Source organism: Rhinoderma darwinii, chromosome 4 (assembly GCF_050947455.1).
Source record: "Rhinoderma darwinii isolate aRhiDar2 chromosome 4, aRhiDar2.hap1, whole genome shotgun sequence".
NCBI lineage: Eukaryota > Metazoa > Chordata > Amphibia > Anura > Rhinodermatidae > Rhinoderma > Rhinoderma darwinii.
This window is the reverse complement of record NC_134690.1, coordinates 393,856,246-393,866,885: the sequence shown is the minus strand read 5'-3', so window position 1 is coordinate 393,866,885 and position 10,640 is coordinate 393,856,246.

Genomic DNA, 10,640 nt, shown 5'->3' with positions numbered 1-10,640 from the left:
TATCTATCTATCTATCTATCTATCTATCTATCATCTATCTATCTATCTATCTATCTATCTATCTATCTATCTATCTATCTATCTATCTATCTATCTATCTATCTATCTATCTATCTATCTATATCCTATCTATCTTGTATCTCTCCTATCTATCTCTCTCTCTCTCCCTATCTACTATCTATCTCTCTATCTATCTCTCTATCTCTCTCTCTCTCTCTCTCTGTCTGTCTCTCTTATATATATTTCTGTCTACCTATCTGTCAATACATTGTCTATCTAGCTTGAATCTCTCATATCTATTTGCATAGTTACAGAAGTTGAAATAAGACACAGGTTCAACATTTCTCAATCAATTACACTTTTTTCATTGATAGATTAGTTATTACCCTCAATGCAATTCGTCAGTAAATTATCATCTAGCCCTTTTTTGAAATATGCCATTGTATCTGCCATTACTACCTCCATAGTTTGACTACTTTAACTGTAAAGAACCCTTTCCTATATTTATGTCTGAAACATCTTTCTTCCACACGCAATGAATGTCCCCTGGTCTTTTGTAAAGTCCTTGGAAAGAACAGATTATGTGCTAGTTCTTTGTATTGACCACACATATACTTATACATATTAATAAGATCACCTCTAAGATGGCTTTTTTCCAAGCTAAACAAGCCCAATTTCACTAGCCTTTCATTGTAAGAGACACCTGCCATGCTTTTTTATAGTCTAGTCGCCCGCCCTTTGAGCCCTCTTCAGCTCTCTCCTTTTTACAATTTGGAGCCCAAAACCGAATTCCATATTCAACATGTGGCCTTACAAATATTAGTGGAGTAATATTACATCTGAATCACAGTTTTTCATCACTCTTTTTAAACACCCTAAAATCCTCTTTGCTTTTGCTGCTGCTGCTTGACATTAAGCACTGCTGCTTAGCTTATTTGTAACCGGAATACCCAGGTCCTTCTTTTGCTCTGTTATTGCGGCTTAATTGCATTACTTTACATTTCTCAACATCACATTTTATCTGCCATGTTTTTGCCCATGCTGCTGCTTATCTAGGTCTTTCTGTAATATTTTATAGTCGAGCTGAGTATCCTACAAAGTTTAGTATCGTCATTAAAAAGTGAAAACTTGCTATCAATCCCATCCACAAGGTCATTAACCCCTTCCCGCAAAATCACGTACAGTTACGTCATGGGAGATGGACTGTTGCCGCATCTTGACGTAACTGTACGTCATGGAGATGAAGCTGGCTCAGGAGCTGAGCCAGCGACATCACCGCCGGGTGACAGCTGTATGTTACAGCTGGCACCCTGAGGTATCGGCCAGGACCGGAGCTAGCCTCCGATCCGACCGATTAACCCCTCACATGCTGCGTTGAATAGCGATCGCAGCATGTGAGGAGTTTATAGCCACCGGCGCCCCAGCAACGTGATCGCTGGGTTGCCGGTGGCTGCAAAGGTGATCGGAGGGCTAATGCTTACCTCCCGGTCCGCCAGCAACGGAATCCTCCTATGCCCCGTCGGCGGGGACCAGGAGGCTTCCGGTACCATCGGCAAGATGGCGCCGGCTCAGCTTCCGGCTCAGAAGCTGAGCCGGCGTCATCAGCAGTGGGTGTCCGCTGTATGTTACAGCGGACACCCCGATCTATCGCCAGGAACCGGAGCTAGCTCCGATTCCTGGCATTAACCCCTTCGATGCAGCGATCCATTGTGATCGCTGCATCCTAGAGGTTTGTAGCAAATCGGCAGCCTTGCCACGCGATGGCAAGGCTGGCGACTGCTACCATGGCAACAGGAGCCCTAACAATAGACTCCTGTCTGCCATTACGTAAGCTGATTAGGCCCCGCCCAGAGGCGGAGCCTGATCGGCTTGCTGTCAGTGAACAACTGACAGTTCTAATACATTGCACTACATAGGTAGTGCAATGTATTAGAACATCAAACAAACTGTTGGACCTTCAAGTCCCCTAGTGGGACTAAAGAAAAGTGTCAAAAAAAGTGTCAAAAAAGTAAAAATAAAAGTTGTAAAAAATACAATAAAAGTTTCAAATAATAACACAAAACACAATCGCCCTTTTTCCCTTATCAAGTCATTTATTATTGAAAAAAATAATACAGCCATACATATTTGGTATCGCTGCGACCGTAACGACCTGAACTATAAAAATATTATGTTATTTATTCCGCACAGTGAACGCCGTAAAAAAAATAACTAAAAAATTCTGACATAATTGCTATTTTTTGGTCACTTTGTCTTCCAAAAATTGAAATAAAAAGTGATCAAAAAGTCGCATGTATCCAAAAATGGTGCCTATAAAAACTATAACTCGTCTCGTTAAAAACAAGCCCTCATACAGCTCCGCCGACTAAAAATTTAAAACCGTTATGGCTCTCACAGCTTGGCGACAGAAAAAATCCATTCTCTTTACAAAAGTTATTTTATTGTGCAAAAAGTTGTAAAACATAAAAAGTGTTATAAATTAGGTATCACCGGAATCGGACTGACCCGCAGAATAAAGGTAACATGTAATTTATAACACGTGGCGAACGCTGTATAAAAGGAACTAAAAAAATATGCCAGAATTGCTGTTTTTTGGTCACCTTGCCTCCCAAAAAAAAAAGGATAACAAGTGATCAAAAAGTCGCGTGTACCCCAAAATGGTACCAATAAAAACTACAGCTCGTCCCGCAAAAAAAACCAGCCCTCATACCGCTACGTCTATGAAAAAATAAAATTAGTCAAGGCACCAATAAGCCAGGAAATAAAAATATACAGTTGTGCAGCCCGAGGGGAACGTTTCTTCTGTTTCAAGTGCCGAATTATCAAGGCCCCTAAAATTAGGGATCCAGGAAGGGCCCAAACATATCTGCTGGAAGTGAGGGTGCCCGTATTATACCAGGACAATACTTTCCCAGCAAAATTCCCCAAACTTCAAAGGTGCGAAGTGTGGACGAAAAGGGGAATAAGTAAAGACCATTTATTAGTGCGACACCGGCCTGTGCAGAAAGGATTGTGTCACAGCGTAACACACATCTATGGATTATTTTATTGTTTTTTTTTTACCCCACTATACCACCTGACTATGCCCCTTATATACTCCGCCCGCCTTACATGTACCCCCACATTATAAACGGAAACACCAGTAAGACTCCAAACAAAACTACTACAAGCAAAATCCACGCTCCAAAAGCCAAATGGCTCTACCTCCCCTCTGAACCCTACAGCGTGCCCAAACAGCAGTTTACTTCCACATATATGGCATCGCCATACCCGGGAGAACCCTTTTAATAATTTTTGGGGTGTGTGTCTCCAGTGGCACAAGCTGGATATTGGCATATCTATTGAAAAACCATTTTCACTCTGCAACATCACGTGCACACCAATTTCTGCCAATCACCTGTGGGGTTAATATGCTCACTACACCCCTAGGTGAATACCTTGAGGGGTGTAGTTTCCAAAATGGGGTCACTTCTGGGGGGGATCCACTGTTTTGGTCCCACAGGGACTTTGCAAATGCGACATAGCGCCCAGAAACCAATCCAGCAAAATCTGTACTCCAAAAGCCAAATGGCGCTCCTTCCCTTCTGTGCCCTACTCTGTGCCTAAACAGCAGTTTATGACCACATATGTGGTATTGTCATACACAGGAGAAGTTGCTTTACAAGTGTTGTGGTGCTCTTTTACATTTATTTGTTGAGAATATGAAACATTTTCAGCTAAAACTACGTCTTATTGAAGAAAAATGATTTTTTTTATTTTCACTGCCCAATTCTAATAAAATCTATGAAACACCTGTGGAGTCAAAATGCTCACTACACCCCTAGATGAACTCCTCAAGGGGTGTAGTTTTGTGAATGGAATCACTTTTGGGGAGTTTCCACTGTACTGACACCTTAGGAGCTTTGCAAAAGTGACATGGTGTCAAGAAACCAATCCAGCAAAATCTGTGCTCCAAAAGCCAAATGGCACTCCTTCTCTTCTGATCCTTGCCGTGTGCCCAAACAGCAGTTTATGACCACAAATTGGGTATTGCCGTACTCCAGAGAAGTTGCTTTACAAATGTTGGGGTTCTTTTATTCCTTTATTTGTTGAGAAAATGAAAAATGTTGAGCTAAAGCTACGTCTTATTGGAAAAAAAGGATTTTTTTTATCTTCACTGCCCAATTCTAATAAAATCTATGAAACCCCTGTGGGTTCAAAATGCTCACTACACCCCTAGATGAATTCTTCAAGGGGTGTAGTTTCCTAAATGGAGTCACTTTTTTGGTGTTTTCACTGTTTTGGTCCCTTAGGGGCTTTGCAAATGCGACGTGGTCTCCGCAAACCATTCCTGCTAAATTTGAGCTCCAAAAGCCAAATGGCGCTCTTTCCCTTCTAAGCTCCGCCGTGTGTCCAAAAAGCCGTTTATGACCACATGCGGGGTATTGTTTTACTCGGGAGAAATTGCTTTACAAAAGTAGTGGTGCATTTTCTCCTTTTAGTCCTTGTGGAAATTAGAAAAAATTAGCTAAACCTACATTTTCTTTGAAAGAATGTAGATTTTCATTTTCACGGCCTACTTCCAATAATTTCTGCAAAAAACCTGCGGGGTCAAAATGCTCACTATACCCCTAGATAATTTCCTCAAGGGGTATAGTTTCCAAAATTGTGTCCCTTTTGGGGGATTTCCACTGTTTTGGTGCCGCAAGAGCCTTTCATATCCGACATGGTGCCTAAAATATTTTCTAATAAAAAGGAGGCCCCAAAATCCTCTAGGTGCTCCTTTGCTTCTGAGGCCGGTGCTTCAGTCCATTACCGCACTAGGGCCACATGTGGGATATTTCTAAAAACTGCAGAATCTGGGCAATAGATATTGAGTTGTGTTTCTCTGGTAAAACTTTCTGTGTTACAAAAAAAATAGATGAAAAATGAATTTCTGCAAAAAAAAAAAGAAATGTGAACATTTCACATCTACTTTGCCTTAATTCCTGTGAAACATCTAAAGGGTTAAGAAACTTTCTAAATGCTGTTTTGAATACTTTGAGGGGTGAAGTTTTTAAAATGGGGTGACTTATCGAGGGTTTCTAATATATAAGGCCCTAAAATCCACTTCACATCTGAACTGGTCCCTGTAAAAATAGCCTTTTGAAATTTTCTTGAAAATGTGAGAAATTGCTGCTAAAGTTCTATGCCTTGTAACGTCATAGAAAAATAAAAGGATGTTCAAAAAACGATGCCAATCTAAAGTAGACATATGGGTGATGTTAATTAGCAACAATTTTGTGTGGTATTACCATCTGTCTTACAAGCTGATACATATAAATTTAGAAAAATGCAAATTTTTGCAATTTTTCGCGACATTTTGGTGTTTTTCACAATTAAGTACTTAATGTATCGAGCAAATTTTGCCAGTAACATAAAGTCCAATGTGTCACGAGAAAACAATCTCAGAATCGCTTGGATAGGTAAAAGCATTCCGGAGTTATTACCACATAAAGTGAAACATGCCAGATTTGAAAAAATTGGCTGTGTCCTGAAGGCCAAAACAGGCTGTGTCTTGAAGGGGTTAATAAAGTGATTAAAAAGAATTGGGCCTAACACCGATCCTTGTGGTACCCCGCTGCTGACTTCAGCCCATTTTGAGTAAGTACCATTAATAATGACTTTTTGTTTTCTGTCCCTTCACCAATTCTTTAACCGCTTGCATACATGTTCCTCCAGTTCTTGCCTCTGTAGCTTCAGAACAAGTCAGATTTGTGGTACAGTATCAAATGCTTTTGCATAATCCAAATATATCACATCGGCCGCATGACCAACATCCAGATTTACACTTACCTCCTCATAGAAACCGAGCATGTTGGTTAGGCATGACTTGTTTTTCATAAATCCATGCTTGTTATCGGTTACTAGACTTTTCTCTGCTATATACGTTTGTAGTTCATCAATTAGAATACCCTCAAATAATTTACATACCACAGCTGTCAGACTTACTGGACTGTAGTTACTCGGTTCCACCTTGTTACCCTTCTTAAATATTGGTACAATATCAGCTGTCCTCCAATACTGTGACACTGATCCGGATACAAGAGACTCTAAGAAGAGGAGATACAATGGTCTGTCCAATACTGAGCTTAATTCCCTTAATACTCGTGGGTGAACGCCGTCTGGGCCAGGGAATTTATCAATATTTAATTTGCCCAGACGCAGCCGTACTTCCTCATGTGTTAAGCAGGTAATATTAGATGGGGAACCCTTTTAGTGTCCCCCAGAATATCTGGTACTGGCAGCTCATCAGTGAACACAGAGGAAAAGTACGTGTTTAATATCTCAGCACTTCCTTTGTCCTCTACAATTATATTCCCATGCTCATCTTTAAGAGGGACAATATTATAATTTTTTTAAATATAAAAAATATAATTATAAAAAATGTTGGGATTAATTTTAATATCTATCTATCTATCTATCTATCTATCTATCTATCTATCTATCTATCTATCTATCTATCTATCTATCTATCTATCTATCTATCTATCTATCTATCTATCTCATATCTATCTATCTATCTATCTATCTATCTATCTATCTATCTATCTATCTATCTATCTATCTATCTATCTATCTATCTATCTATCTATCTATCTATCTATCTATCTATCTATCTATCTATCTATCTATCTCATATCTATCTATCTATCTATCTATCTATCTATCTATCTATCTATCTATCTATCTATCTATCTATCTATCTATCTATCTATCTATCTATCTATCTATCTATCTATCTCATATCTATCTATCTATCTATCTATCTATCTATCTATCTATCTATCTATCTATCTATCTATCTATCTATCTATCTATCTATCTATCTATCTATCTATCTATCTATCTATCTATCTATCTATCTATCTCTCATATCTATCTATCTATCTATCTATCTATCTATCTATCTATCTATCTATCTATCTATCTATCTATCTATCTATCTATCTATCTATCTATCTATCTATCTATCTATCTATCTATCTATCTATCTATCTCATATCTATCTATCTATCTATCTATCTATCTATCTATCTATCTATCTATCTATCTATCTATCTATCTATCTATCTATCTATCTATCTATCTATCTATCTATCTATCTATCTCATATCTATCTATCTATCTATCTATCTATCTATCTATCTATCTATCTATCTATCTATCTATCTATCTATCTATCTATCTATCTATCTATCTATCTATCTATCTATCTATCTATCTATCTATCATCTATCATCTATCTATCTATATCATATCTATCTATCTATCTATCTATCTATCTATCTATCTATCTATCTATCTATCTATCTATCTATCTATCTATCTATCTATCTATCTATCTATCTATCTATCTATCTATCTCATATCAATTCAATTCAATTCAATTTTCAATTCAAAGAAGCTTTATTGGCAGGACCAAATACATATTAGCATTGCCAAAGCAAGTAAGAAGTAAGGGAATGAGGGATAGGGACTGAGGGCTTGGGGATAGGGACATATCTAGGGTCGGGGTTATACAAGTCCATGGCATATCATGTCTCTCTCAGTTTATGGCATGCAGTGACATATTGTGCCGCTGTGCCCACTGTGGTTTCCTCTTCACCCAGCAGGATGTAGAGTTTCTCTTCCTCTTCCATGGAGCTGAAGTCCGGTAAGAGATCAGAGAGTCTCCTGAAGTGAGTGTCCCTTACTGCTGAGTATTTGGAGCAGTGTAGCAGGAAGTGGGCCTCATCCTCCACGGCCTCCTGGTCGCACTGTTGGCACAGTCGGCTCTCCCTGGGCTTGTAGGTCTGTCTGTGGCGCCCGGATTCGATGAGCAGGTTGTGGGCGCTCAGTCTGTAGCGGCTCAGGATCTGTCTGTCTCTGTGGTTTGGCAGTTTCTCCAGATGTGGCGCCAGTTTATATTCCCGCTGTAGACTCCGGTATATTGTCAGTTTCTGGGATGTCTTTATGTCGTTCCTCCAGTCACTGATATATTCCTCTTGGCCTTTGTTTATTGTCTTCTTGATTTCGGCTTTTGTGAGGCCGCGCTGGGTGACATTTTCTTCAGGCCGGGTCAGGGTGAGATGTTCTGGGGGGCCTGGTTTACCTGGGACCCCTTGGTGTAACAGGGCTTTATGGTGATAGGAACTTTGCCTGCTGCTGTGTAGATGGGCCCAGAATGATAGCGCCCTCTTCTGGATTGTGAGGTGTAGTGGGAATCTGCCCAGTTCTGCCCGACAGGCACTATTTGAGGTGCTCCGATGGACTTGGAGAAGGTGTTTGCAGAATTCTAGGTGGAAGATTTCTGTTGGGCTGGAATCCCACCTTGACCAGTCTGGGTATGTGTCCGGACCCCAGACTTCACTGGCATACAGGAGGATTGGGGAGATGATGGAGTCAAAGATTCTATCTATCTATCTATCTATCTATCTATCTATCTATCTATCTATCTATCTATCTATATCATATCTATCTATATCCTATCTATCTACCTATATATCTATCTATCTATCTATCTATCTATCTATCTATCTATCTATCTATCTATCTATCTATCTATCTATCTATCTATCTATCTATCTATCTATCTATCTATCATCTATCTATCTATCTATCTATCTATCTATCTATCTATCTATCTATCTATCTATCTATCTATCTATCTATCTATCTATCTATCTATCTATCTATCTATCTATCTATCTATCTATCTATCATCTATCTATCTAGTATCTCTCCTATCTCTCTCGCTCTCTTTCTATCTACCTTTCCCCTATCTATCTTGTATCTCTCATATCAATTCAATTCAATTCAATTCAAAGAAGCTTTATTGGCAGGACCAAATACATATTAGCATTGCCAAAGCAAGTAAGAAGTAAGGGAATGAGGGATAGGGACTGAGGGCTTGGGGATAGGGACATATCTAGGGTCGGGGTTATACAAGTCCATGGCATATCATGTCTCTCTCAGTTTATGGCATGCAGTGACATATTGTGCCGCTGTGCCCACTGTGGTTTCCTCTTCACCCAGCAGGATGTAGAGTTTCTCTTCCTCTATCTATCTATCTATCTATCTATCTATCTATCTATCTATCTATCTATCTATCTATCTATCTCATATCTATCTATCTATCTATCTATCTATCTATCTATCTATCTATCTATCTATCTATCTATCTATCTATCTATCTATCTATCTATCTATCTATCTATCTATCATCTATCTATCTATCTATCTATCTATCTATCTATCTATCTATCTATCTATCTATCTATCTATCTATCTATCTATCTATCTATCTATCTATCTCATATCTATCTATTCTATCTATCTATCTATCTATCTATCTATCTATCTATCTATCTATCTATCTATCTATCTATCTATCTATCTCATATATATCGAAATTTTTTGTACATAGTTGGCACTGTGAACTGTAGGGACGTGAGTAAATTGAATCAGCATTCTTGCAATACTGTGGGACTATTTGAACATATAGTGGAAATTGTGAAGTTTTATTACATGTAAAAGATACACATATAAAATCAGATAGCGTATAAAATACTTTGCTGATCCCCTGGGTAAATATGATAACAAATAAAAAAATGTTGTAGCTCTAGAAAGTATTATTGTATAACTAAAAATACATAATAATAATAATAAAAAATAAAAAAAAAGTGTATTATAAACACATAAAGCAAAAAAAGCAAAAAAAAAAAATAAAAAAAAAATGTTACGTCAAAAAGTAGCGGCTTCTATAAAATAAAAGGCATTTTATAAGTATAAATATAGCAATGTAACACAAAATCTGCACTTCTTGAAGAAATTTTTTGATACAGAGCTCCAAATCCCCTACATAGACATAGAGTTACATTATATAACTATTGCTTCCTACAACCACCACTAGGGGAGCTTATACATTAAATTTACTGCCAAAACAGTGTGCAGTAAACGAAACATCTCAGCTCCCCCTTGTGGTATCTGCAGGCAGCCAGAATTTCATCATTGAATTCTGTGTATGCTTCAGAAAAATGGGGCTGTGACCAGTATAAAGATATATTTAGAAATAAATCAGCACAGACTGAACAGAAAGGTGTTCAATGCTGGACATTCACTTTAAAGTGAGTCTGTAATTTATTGTTTTCGCAGACATTACTGTGGGATGGTTTGTTTTTTTAATTGTTGGTGAATTTTCTATATCTACATGAAAATTTGCATTTACTTTTTACTGTATTCATTTGAAAACTTATGTCAACTATTGGTTTTTTTTCTCGTCATTCGATTAAGGTGATACATAATCTATGTATATATTTTTTGGTTTGATTACTTTTATTTAATAATTATCGCCATACCTGACATTCAGGGGAAAAAAGGTGTCCCCCTCCTTTGTGACAGTGCGATTATTATTGATCTCAGCGTCACAGCGGTTTCTCCAATCCCGGCCGTTGCCACAGGGTGGCGGCTGTCAATCATGCGGGTGATCAAGAAAACACAACTGCTGTGGCCCTGCCATCACAGCGTCCTAAATGGAAGGGGTTTAGGCTATTTTATTTAAAAAGAAAAATACATATTTGAAAAAAAAAGATTTTTAGTTAGTAATGTAATGGATAAAATATAATTAACAAAATACAAGT